General features: G+C 38.4%; 1 protein-coding gene across 1 annotated transcript in view; it reads right to left on the reverse strand.

Moving 5' to 3' along the window:
* Window positions 1-19,130, reverse strand: part of PTPN14 (protein tyrosine phosphatase non-receptor type 14) — a 110,389-nt gene that overhangs the window by 85,417 nt on the left and 5,842 nt on the right. The window lies entirely within an intron of this gene.

A 19,130-nucleotide genomic window follows, 5' to 3' on the forward strand; every position in this document is an offset into this window, starting at 1 on the left:
ACAACAGATGAGAGCAATTACACCATTCCATGAAAAAAAGTTCACATTTGCATATTGCTATCATCTTGTACCTCACAGATGTGAGAATTATACATTTTTCTCATCTGTACACAAATATTACAGCAGTTTCAAAAAGTCAGAAAGATGAATTATCCCATTCTGGAATCAAGCCTGCCTGCAATCCTAGACATCAAATAGCCTCCCAATTTCCCACCCTGCTTTTCCTCAGAACAAGGAAAAGTCTTTGTGCATCTTAAGGGGTTCTAGAAAACAAAATTAACTACTTTCACAGACAATAAAAGTAATCATGTACTGCATAATTTTCTTCCACTACTACAGCTGCCTATGGAATCTTGGGAAATTGCAAACAAGACAAGTTTATCTGTGATCTTGAAAAAAGAAGGGAGAGGTTGAAGCAAGAATACCTAAATTGAATGGTCCACACAGAAGAGGAGGTTTCAACACCTTCTTTCAGCTGGAGAAAGAAGATAGCAATTACATAAAAGCTCTCAAGTGGTATAAAAATTATGTGCCTTAACTGTATCTCATATATAGTTAGCTTCCCTTCACAGGGTGGTACCCTGAATATCACACAATGGAATGAGAGGAAGAGTCTGGTTATAGACATCAGTATAAATGTGCTTTTATAAGAATTGTTTTCCTTCTACATAACGAAGAGTGAAATACCCCATATGACATTTTATTCTCCTGTAAAATAAGAACACAACATGCAGACTTCCTGTAGTGGAACACACTTTTCTTTTCCATGTACAATTTGAACGGCCATGTTTAAATAGAGAAAAATATTGTATGTATCCATGGATATCTAATTTTAGAAAGACAAACAATTCTCCTGGTCCAGCACCAGGTTGGAAAAATGGTAAGAAAGAAACAGTTATCACAAGTCTTATGGAAAAGACCTACGACAGTAAGTGACATGCACAAAATGTAGTAAGGACTGGGCTGGGCAACTGCTCATGAGGAAAACAAAGCTTTTGTGGGCTCTACATCTGAAACAGACAGGTTACAGTTAAAGCCATCACATCTCACTGACAGCTTGACAGAGTAATTTTTCTCCAGTGGAAAAGCTTTGGGAAGGTTGATACCTTTAGAGCCCTTGCAGTCATTGTCAAGCCTTGTGTCATGTTAGCGAGCACAGAGATTGGCATCATGATGGTTCCATAAAAGCAACTGTAATGTCTGCTCGTAATTTATAAACCTAATTTTCCAAAGTCACTGTGGTTTTGGCTTACAGAATTTGGCCAGAACTTTTCAGAAACTCAACTGGGCAATTTTTCTTCCTATAATCTGAAGTAGATAAAGATGGAGAGATAGATAGTTTTATTGCATGCAAGAACGTATTCATCACATACTATAGTTCTTGCTACTACAAAACAGTAAAAGCCAGTATGTGAAATGTAAAGAAATATAAAGAAAAATATTTATGTTCATACAGAATCAGTGTGCTTTAATGAAGAGGCAAACAACAAAGACAAGCATCTAAAAAGAGAAAATTGATAAAACCCCTGGATGTTGTGGGTTCTGGAACAAAAGGCCAGATTCTCCTTAGAAATGGAGTGCCAGTGCTATAAAATTTCCACTAAAATTAAGACATGACATAGTCTTTGAATTTACCTTAGGTAGCTGCTAAAGGTAGCAGCAGTTTCCAAGGTAAAACTCACTAGTTTCCAGTATCAGAAAAAATTTCTTCTCAGAATTACAAACTTTCTAATTAGCAACTGAGTTAGCTAGCTAGTTTCAATTATGAACAAGCACGGCAATTTAAATACACCTTCAGGTTGTGTTATGCAATTTATAAAACACTTTCATTCTTTAAATATACTGTTAATTAAGATTCATGAAAACAAGTATTGCTATCTCACCTTCAGAACTGAAGCCCGCTTTGCATTTCTGATTTTTTTGTCCAGAATTAGTGGACAGAAGTTTACTAGTCCTCAAGGCACATTGAATCCTATTTAAACTGTCCAGGTCAGCTGAGCTTAAAAATTACATTTGTTTACTTTCCCCAGCTCTTGCTTGTAGAAAGTCCCCACATGACTTTCTGTACCAATCAGAAATCAAATTTGCAATCTTGGGATTGCAAATGCTTGGGATCCTAAATGCTTGGTTTTGTTTGGTAACTATATAATTAATGAAAGGCAAAAGAATATTATCCAGAAGGACAGAGAAAGAAAAAATAACTGAATTATCATTATGTCAAAAGTATGACAGGGCTTGTGATTTTCTAAAGACAAAAACAAAAAATTCATTGTTCACACTGAGACATTGATAATGCTAAATCTTAAGAAATGCATCTCCCTGGCATTGAATTCAATAAAATATCGTCAAGAAATGCACCTCCTGTTTAATCCAATTTGCAATTCAATTATCTTGGTTAAGAAAACAAACATTAAAATACACATAACTAAAATTAACCTCATTGTTCATTAATACTAAACTTTACGTAGATGGTCGAAGGACAAAGTAACCACTCAAGGCCAACAAAAAAACAAAAGGCAAGGAAAAAAAAGTAACAGTGCATTTTTTAAAGGGCAGTTTTGAAATTTACTATAATGTCTAGAAATAGCCACTGAACAATTACAGTTACAAATTTAGTTTGCCAATTTACCATTGCATTACATAAATCCAGCTAGTTATTCTGGATCCCATGCAGGGCACTAGCTCCACCTTCTCAAAGTCCTACTAAGTTCTTTTAAAATACAGACCAATTGATGTCCCTCCTTTAACTCCCTCTGCGGTTCTTTGTTAGTGCCTGACTCAATTTTCTGTTTCCTTATTTTTATCACACATGAGAACGCTGGGATATTTAGACTACTTACAATGTTCCAAATGTTTTTGAATTAAAATAGCCAAAATAATTCAAAAAAAATTAATCAAGAGAACACAGTGATACACAACATATTTCCCTCTTTTAAAACCTTGGTTTTTTACCCCAAATTTTATCTGCTAACAGTTTACCAGCCAGACTTCCTCCCCCTGCTCCAGCCACTCAGGCACTGTGAAGAGGCTGAATCTCTCTCCCAGCAGCCAGCCAGGAATTCCCTAATTTCCGACCCAAGCAGTGACCCGTACTGAGCCAGGGCTGCCCTGACAACCAGGTACACCTTGCTTCCCACTCCCTGTGCTGGCAAACCTCGACACAAATTCTTCTTTTCAAACAATATGACTTGAAAACAAACCACACAAAGGTTCCTAAAAATCCCCATAATGGTGAGTTGAAACTTGTCCGTGGATGCACACACAGACAAAAAAATACCTCAGCGCTGCATAGGAAGCCAGAACCCTGTTAGTGTGCTCAGGACCTGACAGAGTGGTTTGAAACACGATACAGTCCCTTTGATACAGCTCATGAGTTTAGAAGTGGAGGGGCCGTATCCTATTAAAAATAACAGGAAATTGGCCACAGCAATAAATCTAAAGCTTTGGCTGCTGCAATTTCTTATCTGCCATGAGCAGCTGGTGGTGTGCAAAAAAGCCATGCAACTTTTCTTTCTCAGAAAAAGAAAACCAACAAACAAAAAATCATTCCAAAACTGCAGCTTCCATTTGGTGATAGCTTGCACCAGTCAGTTGACAGCCTTGGGAGACCTAGATCCCCAAGGTCCTTTTCCTGTCACACCAGGATATTGATGGTTTACTGCTGCCTCCAGGCAAAACCACAGTCACTGAGAAAGTGAAGATGGTGCACTAAGGTTCACAAGTCCCAAAGAACCTCATCAGAGGTTTTGGCACTCCTGACAGTACTTTTCTCATGCAATTTCTGCCTCCAAGCAATCTCTCTCTCTTCTCTGATAGCATTTTTCTCTTTACCTACTGAAACAAATTAAGATCTAAGATGACAGTAGCTGCTTCTTATGGCTTACCAACACTTAAAAGGGACTGCACCAGGCAGTGTTATCTCTGCAATTCCAACTACTGGAGAAGCAGCTTCTGCTGAGCTGGGGAAAAAAAAAAAGGATGAGGGGGCAGGGAAGAGGTAGCCAAGGCTCTTCCTCGAATGGAATAAAATACATATGTCAGAGGATTTCATTCAGCTGGCAGAGACTACACTGAGCTTTTTGCCAGCATAATTGCATCTGCTGTGGGTATGACTTGTTTTCCCACTCATAAAACAAGAGCTTTGCCAACAAAACTTTAAAGACTTAGACCAACAACACGGGTGTGGGGTTCAGTGTGTTTTCAGTACACATGGGTGAAGTTAACTATGGTCCAGTTTGCTGCCAATCTAATCCACAGATTGTGTAGTGCCAGTATTTTCTTTCTCTCTTCTTTCTTATTCTGATGAGGTCCTGCAAGCATTTCTGGAGCAGACTTTTCAGACAGACAATCCTCCTCTGAAGCAATTTTTTTTTTTTTTTTTAAATCCCAGTGTAAGATCCCAAAGGTGGGAAAAAGGGCCAAGTGGTTCAATACAAAGGACAGATGTCTACTTTAAGAGCTAAAACCATTTTTAAAACATGTATATTTTGCCTGCATTAAGACAACCACAACATGTTAGTTGTATGAGATACAATGGAAAGATGAAACCACTGCACCTACTAAAAAACCCCCAATCATCAACAACAACAACAAAACATTCTTCCAGCCCTAGAGACTTAAAAACCAGAAGAAACTAATTATAGCAGAATAGTTACAACATGTTTGGAGATCACCTCACCTGTGAGCATGTGCCAAAACCAGGGCTCAGTTCTCTCCTGCTCCCTTGGAGGAAGGTGGAAGGGAATTAAGTTCTAGTTTGGATACTGCAGGACCCCAAGAACTATCTCCTCTTGAAAAAAACATATGTATATAAGAAAACAGATTGAAACAACTTCCTCTCCCTTGCATACAGCAATTCTGTAAAGCTGTTTCTATGCTGGAAAAGCTGTGCTAGAGCTGAGCCTGCTGTGTGCACCTTCTTGTCTCAGTTATCCGATTTTGTATTTCTTCAACCAGCTCCTGATCCCGAGCATGAGGAAGGCTCCACATATTTTTCAGTGGCCTCCAAACAAAAAAGGTTGTGAGCCAAAAAGTTCCATTCTTGATATTACTCCTTGATAGTCTCTTCTCTAGCACCAAAAAGCCTAACAGAGAAGTCCACAGAGTGTGTGGTGATCCCACTGGAAGGAAAACTAACATTGGCAAAGGAATTACTAGGTTACCAAAATGACTTCCCACTAGCATATTAGAAGGGAGAGTTAGGGGTATGGAATTTCTTCATGCTTGAGAGCTAACTCTCACCCACACTAACTCATCTGTCATACACTGTTTTCCACATGTCTGCTTTGATTTCTTTTTTTTTTTTGCTGCAAAAAAAGAAATGCACATCAGAAATATTACAGACCACCAGATTTGTTTCATATATTATCAAAGCTAAACATTCAAGAATTTTATGGAGATTAAGAGATTAGAGTCCAAGAGTTTTTATTCTTCTCTGCGCAAGGCTCTCTCTTTCAATCAATTTTAAAAGTGAAGTTCAAGGTATGTTGTTAATTCCTGAGGGGAAATGATACATAACCCACATGCACAAAGAAGTTGGCTTGCAAGCAGTTGTTTTTACAGCACGGAATCTGTTTCAATCTATGTTTGTTTAACAAGATGCAAGTCTAACAATGGTAATTTACTAAAAGCTTGTGCACTAAGTATGTACAATACCAGAAACAATGGTCATAACTCCTTCCAAAGATACAAAACCATCTACAAAACTATCAAAACATAAGCACTGCCCTGGATTAGTTGTTTCAAAACCCAACATTCCAAACAGCTTCATCATTTCAATAATCCATCTATAAACATTTAACTAATTTTGGACTACTGTTTTGCATTCCAGCAATGCGTTACTGCCAGTCAGTCCAACACAAAATTTCACTGTTTGTATTTTCACCATTTTTTTTAAGCCACAGTATCATTACTGTTTGCTCAGACAACTTTTTCAACAGTAAATCGTGGCTTAAGTATTGAACTAGGAACACCAGTCATTCAAACAGCTATTTACTATTAAGTTCCTCAATCTATACTTAAGCACTTGAATAACCACCTGCTTGTACAACTAACGGCCAGCGACCACACAGCTGCAGAAGGTGAGATGGCTCTCTGCCTCTCCAACAAACCTGTTAGTGCTCAGGCTCAACCTGCATCCTGCAGCATTACAACCATAATCACATCTTGAAATTATTCATTATTTGTAATGTTATTTGAGGCTTACTAGATGATATTCTGTTCTCCCTGAGAACCCAACAGAGCCAAATGAATCTTCATGACGAACAACAACCTGTGCCTTTAGCTATTGCATCAGATGGTCAAAGCTTCTTCGGTCCTTACCCTGTGTGCTCCCAACACCTGTATTTTACAGAACGTATCTCACTATGTTTTGCTCACTGTCTGCACCAGAAGACTGAATCTCTCTTTGTCATGCTGAATTTGTGGATCGTAAAAAAAATTTTGGTTCAGTATTTGCAGTTTGCCTGCAGACACAGTTTTACCTCAAGATAGCACAGAAACTGCTAAATGGGCCGGTCACTTCATTAGAAAAGAATCAACCAGAAAACAACCAGGTGTAGCAATTCCCCTCGAGCCTTAGAAAACAATTAACAACAACGTCTACAAAGGGCATTAAAAACCTTAGAAATACTTGCTTGGCAACAACAAACAATGCACAAACTTGCTCCTGAGGACAACTGGGGAGTGGGTTGCAGACAGTTATATTGTAGTAAGGTCTGTTAGCTATGGGTGTTTACAGTGCACTTCTTACTACCTTCAAAAATAAGGTGTTCCCCATTTCAGACACATTTGGTCTTAGTTAACTTCGGCAATCGGTTAACCATCATTCAATCACACATACTTGGAAGGTGACTCACCAGATGTCAGGTGTTTAACTTGCATATTCCCCAAGTAATGTTTAGCTGCTGACTTTTTTTTCTCCCCTGCCTCTAAAGCACTGTGCACAAATGACCACAGTACTGGGAACTTGCATCAGAGGATTGATATTGTTAGTTATCATGGTTAGGATTAATAGCATTAGGAGATATATGCAATGCCATAATCACTCTGAATCTTGTAACAATCATGAGATAAGCTGCAAGTGTGTCTGTAAAGAAAGTAATCAAGGGAATGAAATTTCCAAGATTCTCTGAAAATTGTTTTTTTGATAGTGCTCTACTTCTCAATTCTCCAGCTACTACAATGCAGGCACCATCATTATTTTATTTCTTTAAAGAAATATAAATCCAATGGTGCTACCTATTTGAAGTAGACCTGGCATTTTAATTTAGCACATTTTGAAACAGTACCAAGTCATACACCTCACTGCTTTTCTCTTGCTGGCAGGCATCAATGTATTCAGCACTCATAGAGCATCTGGTTAGCAAGATGTGGCAGCCTTCAAATTTTGGAATTCCTTTCAGTGTTCCTCTAAAAGAGGATTGTTTTGATCCCCAAGTTGGTCCAGATGGTATCTCAGAATTGTCCAACTCCTCCTTTCAAGATAGCTGCCACTATTGTTCCAGAGGGACAAGCAAACAGGCTTTTCAAAGCAAGCCATCACTACTGGAGATAGTCTATCTAAGGAAGTTCACAACATCTAAATTCTCTGATAAGCACTTACAGGAGAGTTTCTGTAAATAAAAACTGTTTCTCCAGTGTGTAAGGCTAGAGCTGTGAAGTCTCCTGCAGCTGCTGGGCTGGTAGCACCAGGCAACAGATTTCCTCAGAAACCCCTAAGTGTCGATCCTAAAACTGCAACAAACAGCCTTCAGGGTTGGCTTGGACAGAGAGCCTGTTCCTATAGCTAGCAAAATGTCAGGGCTTGCATGAAAAAATAAACGCACTGAAAACACTTGTCAGCAACACAAGGAGGCAAGAAGAGCAATTCCCATTAGAAGAGTAGATTCTGATTACTAAAGCAGCTTGCGCACTGCCTCATGTGCCCAGCAGACCTCTGAGAACCACAGAATCATTAAGGTTGGAAAAGACCGCCAAAATTAGCAAATCAAATCTTTGACTGAACACTACCATGCCAACTAAATAAGTGCCATGTCAAGATGTTTCTCACTTCTAGGGATGGTGACTCCACCACCCCCCGGCCCTGCTCATCCCAATGCTTACCCAACCTTTCAGTGAAGAATTTTTTCCTGATGTTCATCCTGAACATTCCCTGGTCCAGTTTGAGGCCATTTCCACTGGCTACTTTGCACAGGCAATAAGTTAATGCAATTCATCACATAACCAAATAAATAAAACAGTTATTTGATCTTTCAATAGGAAAAAGTACATGCACATGTACTTGTGGAGATAACAATTGATAACAAAGCACTGCAGACTAAAGATAGGCTTTTTGTACCAAAAAATTTTACAAGGCTTTTATAAGGGCATCCTCAACCTCTTGCAATGTAACACCAATTTTTCTGCAAATTGTATAAAAACCACTGACACTGAATGCACCAGAAGCCCTCTGTTTCTGCAAAATCCAGGCAATTTATTATAAAAATGCTCCTTTTACAAAAAAGCTGCATTTTTAGCAGTTTAATACAGTGAGAAAATAATTGCCAGGACACATCTCAGTCTCCACAATTTAATCCTTTTTACTTGCACTGAATCTTCATCTACTATGTACAGTTACCAGGAATCACATTTTGCATCTACTAAACCAATTTATAAAAGGAAAAAGGGAAGCACTTATTTTCACCTTTTGCGGGGTGACACTTCAAGGGAAAAGTTAACAAGTGTAACTTGAATAATACCTTGGAGTATACAGAAAAAACTACTTCACAGAATTCAGGAGACAGGGAGAAGAGAAATCAGATATTATCATCATTATTACTATTAACCCTTTATTACAGATAAAACAACCAAGAAGTATAAGAAAATGAAGAGATTAAAGTTTCTTAATAAGCCTACCCAGAGAAACCAACACCCCTCAATGCTTTGGAGAATTCCTTTGTTTAATCCAATCTAGAAGTGAAATTATCCTTTCTGAAATGAAAAAAAAAAAAAAAAAAAAAAAAAAAAAGCTGTGCTGAGAAAGTGACTGTATCACTATGATTAAGGAAATCCTTTTCCTCCAAATGGGTTTCCCCAGCATGACACTACAAATTCAACAAGTCCAAGTCTTTAACAATTATATACATTTTAGGAGGTCTTTTAGCCAGCAAATATAACATTGCCCTTAAGCTACAAGCTACCAAGGAAAGAGTGTTACCATTCCAGGAAATGCTCAAAAACTAAATCTCAATGAATGAAAAATTACAAGTCACCTACAACTATTTAATACAGTCCTACAGTATCAGAATTAACAAATACATTATGTCACTTGGATAAATGCTTTTCAACAAAAAGCTCAAAGCACCAAAAAACACTCTTATGTTTGTAAACAACAAATAATAACTCCATTAAAAGGATATGAAAAGCATACTCATGTGCAAGTTACTTTTATTTTTAATGCAAGAGTGGCTTTTGCCAATACCTGTTTATTTTCTTTGAAAAGTGTGTTTTGCATTCAGCCCAATACTAAAAATATACAAGTATGGCTGATAAGGCATATATTTCAAATATGGCACTTTTTTATTTTTGCTTGTGCTCCAAACTAATAAAATGTATTTCCTCAATGTAAATCTTTGTTCTTCAAATTGTTAAAATGGATTATATGCAACGTGTGTTTAATGAAAACTTGCTACTTTTTCTGTCAGCCTTAGCAATATAAAGAACAAGAAAAGGGCACTAAAAGCAGAGGTGTTTGAGGAAGAGTAGCTTTAGATACAAAATTGACCTCTGGTGACAAAGCAAAATCTAGCAAAGGGGCAAAGAGACCATGCCAAAGGAAGAGGTTTTTACAGCTCTTCTACCCAGACATGTAAAATTCACACACAAGTAACTAATTTCTAAAAGCTAAAATGGATTTTTGGAAGGCAATGCTGAAATCCTTCAGAAAGGCATTTCACAGCAAAACCCTCTGCTACAACCAGCTCCTCTTACACTGGCATTGTCCAGTTTCTTTACATGGTGCAAACTACTGGACCCTTAATGCACATCACCATTCAAAGAGTACTGAAGCAAAATATTGACCTCAGCTAATAAAGTGCAACAACCAAATCACAAAACTGCAGATAAGATACACCTAGCACAAATCTTGAACAATGATGCACTTCAAAAGCCCAGCCCTGGGGCTGATGAACGCACTCACACACTGAAATACAGAAGCAATTAATTTTTCTGTATGCATATGCAGTACAGACAGGGTCCTAAACTCATAGTGGTGTCTGGTTTCATAACATATGCCCTTTCTTATCAAATGTCATTTGTATTGCCATCCCTGCATCTGTCTCCACAGATGTCATCCCATGTAATGAAGCATATGGGCTTAAGCTGACATTGTTTGCAAACAGGAAGAGCTTTTGGCAAGAGGAATAGAACATAAAGTGTTCTGCGGGCTGCCTCTCTTAACCCATCTTTGGTTGGCTCCTCTGCTCAGCTGAAACTGGTCGGCTACTTTCTGAGAGGGCAGAGTGCCAACCTAACAGATGGGCAGAAGTAAAGTCATGCCAAAGAACCAGGATGTGCATCTAATTTCATAATTAGGGGCTGAATTTCCCCTTAGAAATATTGCAGTGGCAGCACACACAAAGTTTTCAAGCTTAAGGGTAAAAGAATATGCTTCAGTCTATCCAGTTGAGGGTTAATTCTGAAAATGACAAAAAAAAAAAAAAAACCAACCACAGAAGTAAGCCATGGAGGAGGGAGGAGACCAGCCATGGGCTCCTATCATTCAGTATTAGTATTCTTCAAGGAGAGAAGAAATGAGAGAAGGGGATGAGTGACACAGCAAGATTAAGCCTTTATCCTGAAATAGCTCTCCACAAGGGGCACCTGCAAGTCTTGGCCAGAACGTTTCTGTGGCCTTGCTGAAAATAATTTATGCTGAATAGAGATAAAAGCAAGGAACTGATGGCCACTTTACAAAGCATTAAACACAGCTTTCCTGTCCACAAGGAACAGCCAAGCCAATAGCTAGTAAAAGGCAAAGGAAAAACAGTGTTTATAGCTTGGTAGAAATCAAACATAATAATGTACACACGTACTTGGAACTGTTGACAATTATTGTCTTGGTCTTGATATACAGTGATACAGAGCTGTGGCATTCAAAAAAAAATGTTAACAGTAAAAGAGAGAGAGAGAGAAAGAGATAGAAAGAGATGGGGACTCAGTTGAAATTCTCTTTTCATACATTTTAGAAGTTTTCATGCAGTGAGGCAGTGGTCTGGTGACTATATCTTAGAGTCCCGTCAAAGCAGGCTCTTCTGGGTCATTTTTCTCTTCATCTAGTGTGTTCCCTCCCCTTTCTCAAACCACTTTACTCAGCAGACTGAATGCCAACAGCCATGCACGGCTCAGTTTGGAAAAAGCATTGTTCTAATTAATTCTTCTTTTTCCTGTTCTAAAGTGGCTCTTCCAATTTACAGCTTCTGAAACAAAAATATTAAGAGCAATAACTACAATAGCTTCAGTTAAGTGGGATTTACGGGCTTCTGTTTTGGATAAACAGAGAAAATTTTTAATCCTGTCTTTTTATCATAAGCCCTATGTTGAAAAATACTCCAAGAAGCTAAGAGGTTACTTACTCTCACTTTGCTTGGTTTGGAAATATGATGTTTCAAGAGGGCTTTCATGTTGTCAGTGGATGGAAATTAGCTCTCCACCACAAGTAGTGTTCTGAGTCACATCTTTGGAACAGAGCAGAAGGCTCAGCCACGGATTTGAAATAATTTAAAAATGATAGCCGTAAAATGTCTAAAATCACATGTGCTGCTTTCCAGACCTCCACTGAGATTTCCTTCTGAAGAAATTGGTCACTGAAATGTCCTTTGTTGTACTGTCAAATTCTGGCAAGCTGCTTCCAAGTATAGCGGGAGACTTAATTGGGCTTTTGTTTAATTACTACCAAGACAATGACGCTCAAATGAAGAGCACAATATCAGCAAATGAGTGAAAGCAATCAATTAGGATGAAACTATCCTGAAACTATCTTTCAAGAGAAAGGAAAGGGCTACTCATTACTGCAGTCATAGGCTAGAAATTGAAAATATAAGCGTGTCATTTACTAAAATAATGCATAGCTTTTAGAAGCAAATAAATTAAATGACAGATAGTTACTATAAAGGAATAGCTTCATCATTATGAAGCAAGATCAAGATTTTATACCACAGCACTGCTGCTAAGATTAGGAAAAAAGAGACTTGAGTTAGTGAATTAACATGAATGCTGGTATCAAATTGGGCAAAACTGTCCCAAGTGCACTACAGGTACATATTTAGCAACAGCCTAGATGATATAATAAATTAACCAATGAACACAGAAAGAAACTATTATGGAACGTTTTAGGTATCAATTAGCTTGCAATGAATCAAGAAAGTAGTTGACACCCCTAAAAATAAAATATGACAAAAATCTAAATGTTATCCTGGTAACTCACAAAATCAGTAATACAATTGAAGGTAAAAACACAAAAGGATCTAGTGTATATTCTACAGCAGTACAACAAGACTTGATGTGAAATCCACAAAGAAACACCAATTGGCAAGACAGCAGATGCATTTGTAAAGCCAAAAGAAGTTTTATCAAGAGGGTAAAAGCTAAAGACAAGCCTAAAGACTTTCACATCCAGTCTTCACCTACACTAAAAAGTGCAATTGTACCCAACATTATAGGCAAACATACACCCCAGAAAATGAATGACATCTGTTAGTGGGAAATGAGACTTAACCATGAGGGACATGCAGAAGGTCGAGCAGGGTACACAGCAATGGCAAAATGTTTGCCCATGATCTAACTAAGGTTGAACTGACCTGAGGAAGTTCTGCCTCACCATTCTGAAAATTCAGCTCCACTTTTTGCTTTAAAACCACAGGTCTAACTTTACCTTTTGGTTTGATAAATAAATGAGTACATGTAAAATCCCAAAACTCCATTATTTTCAGTGGCCACTGTTTTCATGCTTAATGGTAAGGGAATATACTAAAGACTAGGCATTTCCAGACTTATGCATTCAATTTCTACCCTAGATGAGCCAAACATGACACTGTGCATCTCAGTTATTTATTTTCTCAGCCAGAGTTCACAACTGCAGGGTCACCTATTAAACAGCAGCACTTTCCCCACAAGAGCAAGACTAAGTAGCAATACAGCTAAACAGGTGGTTGAGCTTTTTATACCATTTATGTAAGCAAACCAATTGCAGACAGAAGTTGTATTATGCTTTACTGGCTTGCATGTTATTACAATAGCATCTGCCATTAAATTTAAAAAAAGAAAAAAAAACAAAACAAAAACACTGGTTAAGTATCAGAGTTGAAAAAAATATTTCAGACAAAGTAAGGAAAGTGGACAGAAAAAAAAATTTAAAAAACAACAGGAAAAAAAGAAACCCAATGCATAATTGAAGTGAAACCTTTATTACAGAAACATGATACTGGTACCTCCTGAAAGAGATTGTAAAAATAATGGAAAAAACCCTGGTGAGACAGGAAGCTTAAACACAGCTAATCTAATGATAACTTCCATAATACAGGAAGCAAGCATGCTACCAAGAGATGACAAAACCAGAGATTATTTTAGGTGTTTACTTATTCCCAGATGAAGCTAAAAAGTGTGCAAAAGGAACTTGGGGTAAGCACATCCTACTTACTGCTTCAGCTTCTTGTTTTAAAATAAAATCACAGCACCCAACTTAGCAGGTAATAACCTCCAACAGACTTTACTTTGGTACAAGCTGTCAGGAGTTACTGATCCCCTGCACACACTCACCTTTGGAAGTGCAATTTCCTGTTGCAAACTAGTCCTGATCCTGCAAACCTCTGCTCACACGAATGCTCTGGTTTGGTAAGCAGGGCTGCCAGCTGTGCCAGTGGCAGTGGGGCTGGCAAGCACACGCTGGAGGCTTGGGGATGTAGTGCTCACCAACTGGACTTCCTGCCTGGAGCTTACAGTTCCAAGGTAAATAATTATGATACCACACTGACAGATGTGTCAGAGGTATGAGGCATTAACTAGATTTACTACAGTCTTGAATAACTGAGTTGTAATTTTCCGCTCTCCTGGCAAGTAACATAACGATACGAGGTGCCCTACAGTGCCGGGACATACCCAACTGCAACACTTCACCTTTGGAATCTTAGAACCTGTGTGTATTGTAGAGGCTCCTCTTGCACAAGACTCTGAACCCCTTTTGTTTAATTACACTGCTCCTCCACCAAAAGAGGGCTGAACTTAACCTAACAAAGTCTCAGTTACCTCTGCCTTGTAATCTAAGGAGACTGACAATTTAAGAAGTGTTTGGATCACATTCTCAGACACATGGTGTAATTCTGGATCTCATCCCGTGCAGGGACAGGAGTTGTACTCCATGATCCTTGTGGGTCCCATCCAATTCAGGATACTTCATGATTCTGGTAAAAGGACATAAGACACAGTTGTCATCATCATGATCCTGGCAGGACAAGGATAGTGTAATCAGTGCTCAGTCTCAGCAGACATGGCAATCAGGCATTCTTTTGTTTTTAATTTCCCTCTGACCTTGCACTTTGTCCTTGTAGAGTTCTCACTGTTCATGAGCTAAGGCATCTATGTTTGAACAAACTTAGTACACAAACTGCTTCCACACACTCAATAACATCTTCTGCTCAACGTTCCACCAGATCTTCAAAACCACCACTCATGGCAATATTAAGTCAAGAAGATATGAAAGTATAGAAATCACTGAAAATATGAAAGACTTGACACATAGTCTTTAAAGTCTTGCTACAATAAAATAACATAATTGATTCCAGTATTTCAAAGTGTCCTAAAAACATTTCTAACTTCTGAGAGATATAAACTGCAGAGGTAAAGCTCATGGTCATGTGTAGACACCACTTATACAGTGCACAATGCCACAACAGTATTGGTGATAGGCAGCTTGCAGCACAATCGTTCACAGTCCATAATAAAGAAAATCACATCTGGGAGACTATGGATTAAAGGTCTTCATCTGTTGACAGAACTACTCTTAAAAGCCATATACCTTTGTTATTTTATAAACTTCATCTACCTTTCCTATATATCTCTACCATTATGAGGCTGAGATATGTTTTAAAACAAATTGAAACTGCAAAAACCTTACAAACATTTCAAGCTCTCTTCCAACTCTTTTCCTAATGGGTCAAGGAATCACCACATAAAGATTTAAGGAAACACCCATCAGTGACAACATCATCCAGAACAGATTCTGCACTGCTGGGTGCAGAGCCCCTTTCTGCGCAGTTAGCAATGATACCCAGCCCTATCAGCCCTGTTTGTTACCCTGATTAAATTCTTTTAGGTTTGACCACTGTACACAGCAATCACCACACATACCAGTATAATAACTTCACTGAGGTAACAGTGAAGGAAATCTACATTTAATCTACATCACCCAAACAGTCCCTATCCATGCTGGTTCTCTGTGAGAGGCGTTTAGGACGTTAGCTGGAGCGTGTTGCAGAGAGCAGGTCAAATGATGCCCAACAGAACATAGTGTACAAAGCACCCAATGTGGCCAATGTGAAACATTCCTGGGCATCACACCTCAAGACAGCCACAGGCGGGGCAGGAACACACATGGGTGGATGAATGCATGACCTGTCAAATGCCTCAGGATAAAGCAAATGTGTCTACCAAAGTACAGGTATGAAGGCATGAAGTACTGCAAAGAAGGTCATTTTGCTCATGAAGGCCCCAAAACACTGCACTGCTAAAAGTACATAAAGATTTCTGGATTGGTTTTATACTACCAATTTACCAGATCCTTTGCTAAAAAACAGGTTCAAATACTTAAGCAAAAAAAGAAACCCCACAAAACAACCAGAAAAACCTTGATTTTTCCAAAGGTCAGTAACTAAATTCATCTTTATCCCTAAAAGAACGGCAAAAATAGCAATTACTTGAGCTAATATCACAGGTTTTTAAATTAAAAAAATACTTTATTATTTCAAACCACTATTGAGAAAGTGACTTCTGATTACAAAGCCAGATTCTTGTCCATTTTTCTGACAAAGACATTGACTCTTCAGTGAATGCTTCAGTGGACTGTTGAATCTTATTTTAACACAGTTCCTACAACAGAGCTATTCCTAAGAAACTAATATTAGAAATCATAGAGCTTATTATTGGGAAGTTTTCCTAATGAACAATCTAGATTCTGCCTTGAACTTATAAAATTATTTTATTAACTGTATTACCAAAGGGTCTTTTTCAACACGTAAGTTTTAAGTGTTATTTTCATTCATACATCTTAAACTTTGCAGAAGGCACTCAACAAAACGAACATGTTCTGCTTTCAAAACCACTGCCACGGGGTGCTCAGGTTGTGGTAAAAAGCCTTCTTGAGATAAACATGCATAAACCTGTTTTCTTCATCATAAGAGATTACTGGAATAATGGAGGATATCCTTCACTGTCATTGTCCTATCTACTGCTGTGCTCTTTGACTGAAACATACAATATGAAGAGACTGACAAATGGGCTTGCTCTGATTCCATCCCAAGTAAAAAAATAAATTACTTTATAAATCCACACTATTAAAGAGAGCAGAGAAAGCATTTAACAGTGGACAATGTTACCTGAAGTTAGCTGAATGCCCCTCTTATTGAACACATTTACACGCAGAGGACTGACTTTATTATCACCAGCTCATAGTCCAGACAGTCATGACCACTGCAGTGTACTGTTGAATGCATGGCAGGTAGGAAATGCAGAATTTCACAGCTGTATGCAGAGAACTGGTGATACTTGCAAAGGACACTGGCCACACAAAGCTAACATGGAAGTTAAGCCATGTGTTAACAAACTTCTACTGTAACACAAAGGTAGGTAAGAAACCTTATATAATATCAACTAAAGTTGACATTATTAACTAATAGACAAAATGACTAATTGTCTCCAATGTGCACCCACCCCTTGTCAGATGTTTTGACAGATTAATTAGTGCATGGGTGGCAGTCTTCATACCTGAGTCAGGTTCAAGGAAAAACCGCATGACTACATCAGTCTCTCCGGATAAACCCATTTGTACATCTAAAGAGACAACTGGGCCATCGTTAGATAAGATTTTGAAAGCTCAGCCTATCCAGAGTAATAATTCACCCTTTCAGCAGTGAAAAGTTATATGCAAATGTACACTACAAGAACTCAGACCCGTTCTGTGACCAACAGTTTTAGGTTACTACGTCAGCAGCAAGGAACAAGAGCAGCTAGAGCAAAACTAACATACAGCTAGCAGAGAAGATCTCCTACCCCCACTACTGCATTCTCCTTACAGTGCTTCTTTTCATTCCAGCTTCAGAGAAATGCTCATCACTTCACAAAGTCAAGCAAGCCTTGAGATGGTATCAGTAATTTTCTTCCAAAACAACTGTCTCCATAACTGAACCATAAATCTGCATTTCTGAATTTGCATATTCAAATGCACATGGGAATTTCCTAATCAAATGCGGAAACCAGAAAAGTTTTCAAGAGGTGAACCAGCTTCAGAGGGCAGACTACGACCAAAGAAAACAAAATCCTTAATAATACAGGTCAGAATTCCCCAACACACCATTTGCCTATTGCACTAAACCATTTCTTCTCCTCTTCCTTAGAATGTCATTCAAAACATCTATTTTGTCTTTTCCTATTTGTAAACTTCCCAGGACATTCTACAATACAGAAAGGATTGCAAAAACATTACTTATGAATTGGGATGTATTTCTCCATATACAACATTATATTTAAACACTTTGTAGATAATGTTAAGCAGTATGCAACATCCAACTGCAAAGCAAAAGCCCTAAAATATGCAAAAATTGAAAATAACATTCATCTTTAAATGGCAGCTTTGGTTTCCCCCTTGTCAGAAGGAAAGATAATTTAAAAAATAAAGTGAAATTGCTAGCAATCAACATACTTACCATTTGGATGCTAAATGTTATCTCACCTCAGTAATGCTCTCCTGCAATATTTCAGTACTGTTCTACAAACAAGATTTCCAGCTCTGCACTGATTCATTTTGGGACACCAAGCTAAAAAGGGGAACATGGATACATGGAAGAGAACTTGCAAAAAAAACCCTGTCATCATCAACCACAACGAAGTGGGGAACAGCAGCACATCAATACTGTGGTTTAGCCTCCTCTGCTGTCACAGATTCCCACAGCAAGTCTTGGTGGAGATGGAAGGAATCACAGGAACTTTACTCAAATATATCTACATGAGTTGTTTTATTCACAAGCAGAAACTTGCCCCGTCCACCCTCCATTCTGAAACTGACTGAATTCTGAAGATCTGTCAATAAATATTTCTGTCTACCAGCAGCAGACTACACCAGCCATCCCCTTCAATTAGCAGACAATTTCTTTATCTGCTAAGCTGACCAAAGCATCTTCCTAAACAGGCTGAATCTTCACAACACTATAAGGAATGTAAACAGTGATCAATTATACTCAGTAGCCCTTAAAAGTACGCCAAACTAGGAAAAACAAGAAAAATTAAAGAAAAAATATTATCATTTCAGATGCCCATTTCCCAGAACCTCTCAAACAAATTCCCACTCCTAAAGCTCATCAGGGTTTTTCTTCCTGAGGCAGGTCTGTTCATATGGAGCATTTTGCAAAGCTCTCAATGGAGACGTCAGATTGCCCCTGAAATGCCTCTTTTCTATGTTTGAGGTAGGACTTTCAAGTCCTGATCCATCTGAAGGCATCACAAGTTTCACTCCACCTCAGCACAAGGCAAATTCAGCCTAAATACATTGCCTTCCCTTCTTCTCTCCCTCTGTTGTGCAGAGACACAATGTTTTTGTGTAGAAATTCCTTTACACACAGTCTCCCTTTGAAAGCACCTGAGATAAGCACTGCATATCACATACCCAGAAAATGCAGGGTTTCCACCACCAACAGGACACATTTTGCACTGAAAGTACAAATGAAAGTCCTGTGTGAAGAGGTCAAAATCAAAATGGCACCAGCGCGAGGCATCAAAACAGGATCTGGCTTCTATCTGTTGAATCTCTGATTGGCAAAGTCCCCTGATTTTGCCCAGGCTTGTCCAAAAACCTGGCTCAATTATCATCACCAATAAAAACCTAAAGG

Source organism: Motacilla alba, chromosome 3 (assembly GCF_015832195.1).
Source record: "Motacilla alba alba isolate MOTALB_02 chromosome 3, Motacilla_alba_V1.0_pri, whole genome shotgun sequence".
NCBI classification, from domain to species: domain Eukaryota; kingdom Metazoa; phylum Chordata; class Aves; order Passeriformes; family Motacillidae; genus Motacilla; species Motacilla alba.